Genomic DNA, 3,533 nt, shown 5'->3' on the forward strand with positions numbered 1-3,533 from the left:
TTGTTGTTGTTGTTGTTGTTATAATTAGGGCAAATAACAGGCTGATATGTACTGCAAGAAAAAGGAGATATAGTAGCCACAAACATAACAACTATATTTTGTTTTAGGAAAACGTGTTCAGAAACCTGAGTCAAAGAGTAAGTCATAAATATCTGTTATCCTCTGAGTTGTTTTTTAAAAAAAGTTTTTAAAAGTTAAACTCTGAGTTGTTTTTTAAAAAAATAAAAATAAAATCATGTACACTGTATACTACATAATGTTGAACTAGTTTTATGAATGCAAAGACATAGCCCCATTAGTCTAGATCAGTGAGAAGACCCAAGGGAAAGGCTGGCTGGGCCTGCATATTGCCATTCAGTCCAGTCCAGCCACATACTTATAGGAAAGAGTAGCAGAAAAAGTTTCCCTCCCCTGCTTGTGCCTGTGTGGGAGGGTAACAGATAGCATAATTGTTAGCGTTCAGGTACTTGTTGTTGTTTGGCTTTTAAACTTGGGAGACCATGGCAACAAAAGTTATTTAAATAGGGTTCCTGGTAAAGAAAGGGTTAAAAACCACTACTCTAACTTGCCCTTCAGCTCTCTACATTGGGCAAGCATGCCAGTTTCTGCTCCAGAGGACAAATGGACCTAAAAGATACATTAGGAATGGGAATCCACAACAATCATTTGCAGAACATTTCTGTCTTTTCAGGCATGTCATAATCCTTGAGAACTCCTGGAGACCAGGAGTAGTCCCAGCAAACAGGATAAATGTTGTCCCCATCTTCAAAAAGGAGGAATAGAGGACCCAAGCAATTACTGGGTGGTTAGCCTGGCATCAATACAAAGAAAGATTCTAGAGCAGATAGTTAAACAGAGAGTTTGTGAACATTTAGAAAGGAATGCCATAATCATAAAAAGTCAACATGGGTTTCTCAAAAACAAGTCATATCAAACCAATCTGATCTCTCTCTCTCTCTCTCTCTCTTTGTTAAAATTACCAGCATGGTAGATGGAGGGAATGCTGTGGATATAGCATATCTTGATTACAGCAATGCCTTTGGCCAGGGTCCCCCATAATATTCTTGCAAACAAGCTAGTAAAATGTGGGTTAAACAAGACTGCTGTTAGGTGGATTTGTAATTGGTTGACTGGCCGAACCCAAAAGGTGCTCAGCAATGGCTCCTTTTCATCCTGGAGAGAAGTGACCAGTGGGGTCCCACAGGGTTCTGTCCTGGGCCCAGTGTTATTCAACATCTTTATCAATGACTGTGTTGAGTCACTGGCAGAGTGTAGTTTCCCCAATAGCCGATCAGAGTCAGGTTGGCAGCAAAGGTGGGGGATGCTGGAGTATTGACTATTATAGGAAAGGAGCAAGTGAGAAAGAGTGTGCCAGTGGAGAGTTTTAAGAGCCATTCAGGGTGGCTCATACCTGCCTTGTTTTGTGGGAATGTTAATTGGGATTTGAGACAGAATTTCACAGGATTCATAATCCTAATGAAAGGGCATTATAAGGACTTGTATTAAGTGAAAAAATGTGTATATCAGAAATCATTAAGCATGTTACAGTTTCATATTTTTGCCCAGGTAGCCGTCAATGAGCAAAGTGAACGTAGAGGAATGTTGACACTGTAGTATTTTGTGATGACAATGAACGTTTTGCATAGTTAAGATCATTATGTGACTGTAGGTATGCTAGTGTGATTAGTACTTGAGTAAAAATAAAATGTATCTTTTTAAAATATGTATCACACTGGCAGAAATATCACATTATCTATTTTGCCTCAAAACAAATCTATTTAGTTTTAGGAATGAGTATCTTTGAAAAAGATGCCTCCACAGAAGGAATTGGTGAGTTGCAAATGAAATCAGTGTTCCCTTCATTTGATGAGGCCAATTAAATTATTGGGATTGAAGTATTGTCATAGGTGTGTGTGTATGTATGTGTGTGAGTGCACATGCGCACGCATGTGTGTGATGAAGATATCTACATACTGATAAATATAGATAAGTATTTCATCTGTATCAGTGGAAGGTAAAAATGCATATCTTCATTCAAGATGTAAAGGTGTAGGTGTGCGTACTGAGAATGTAAACATGTAATTATGTATTTTGAACAGGACTCTTGAAAGCATGTTGGTCCATTCCAGAGAAATTTACTCATGATTACTATGTTCTGTTGAAAATAATTAGTTCCAACTATTCTATTCATTTTTTTTAAAAACAACAACCCTGCATCAAGGCTATATGTGGTGACTATTGGTGTCCGTGTTACATTTATTTGCCACTTACACTTACTCAGCTATAAATTTGTAGTTGAGCTAATCCATAATCATATTCTATTAAACCGATGATGAAGAAATGTGCAAAAAAACCCACAGAAATGTGGATTGTACCTCTGCCTCCATCCTTGTGCATTGCTGAGCAGGGATTCAAAGCCTGGTCTCACATCTAGTCACTTCAGCTTTAACATCAGTTTGCACCTGCAATTCCAGCCTGTTATCAATCAATACAGAAAACAGCATTTTTGTATGCTGGATTTCTTCCTCATTTTATACTTTCATACAAAGAGTAGAAAATACTGAACATAATCCGGCTAAAATTAAGCACTTTTATGTGTGTGTTTTAAAGGTTATAAATTCTGTGGAGCTGATGTACTAAGGGGGAGTTCTTTGTTTCTGAATACTATATTATTAAATACCATATGTAATCATATGTTGGGGTCTATATCAATGTTTTATAAAGTTATAAAATTGTATTATACATGCTTTTCTCATTCCTGTGAGAGAAGCATTTTGTTGTGTCAAAATTATTTTTAAAAATGCAAAGGCTTTTTTGTAGCTCCCTCAACTATTTTAATGATGTTGTCAAGTTTAATAGGTTTCTGTTCTATTTAAGCCATTTTGTCATTTTAACCTGAAATTGGATTAAATTGTTTGTTGTATTAATCTGTAACACCGCACTGAAAACACAAACAAGAAAAGGGTGGAATATAAATATTTTAATATATGAATAAATGACACACAAATACTAGGTGTTTATTATTAAGAGTTCTCTTTTACCAATACATTCACGTGCTATATCCCTAATGACAAGAAGTTAGATCCATATTTCCTCTGTTTAAATGATGCATGTGCCCTAAGAGTCAGTCCTTAGGACTGTGTGGGGCCTAAAACATCATTTTAGAAGCAAACCAAAACAATGTAAAAAGTTAAATACAAACACACAGTTAAAACCAAGGACAACCCTGGTTTCAAGAACCAAAGGCCATATAAAATAATGCAGTTGCTTGGTGGAAGCTCAGTAGGCATAATGCTAGCTTGACTTCCCTTTGGCAGGGAATTCCACAACTGTGGTGCTGTTACTGAAAATGCCCTGCCTGTTGCACAAAAATGCATACATTGCTGTGCAGAATGCCAGCTTACTTTACTGTTAATAAGAAAGCCATATACATTTATTCTCTTTTGTTCATAATTACTACTAACCTGGTAGTTTGTTTAAAATGAAAAAAGGAACTGTATGAACTGATGTTATTGCCAAAGTAATCTGGAATG

General features: G+C 36.5%; 1 long non-coding RNA gene across 1 annotated transcript; it reads left to right on the forward strand.

The window, feature by feature from the left end:
- Positions 1-6: 6 nt before the first annotated feature.
- Positions 7-2,193, forward strand: LOC121918128. Its single transcript, XR_006101162.1, has 2 exons — positions 7-137; positions 1,783-2,193. It is a non-coding gene; the product is annotated as an uncharacterized LOC121918128 (long non-coding RNA).
- Positions 2,194-3,533: the final 1,340 nt, after the last annotated feature.

Source organism: Sceloporus undulatus, unplaced genomic scaffold (assembly GCF_019175285.1).
Source record: "Sceloporus undulatus isolate JIND9_A2432 ecotype Alabama unplaced genomic scaffold, SceUnd_v1.1 scaffold_4884, whole genome shotgun sequence".
Lineage (NCBI taxonomy): Eukaryota > Metazoa > Chordata > Lepidosauria > Squamata > Phrynosomatidae > Sceloporus > Sceloporus undulatus.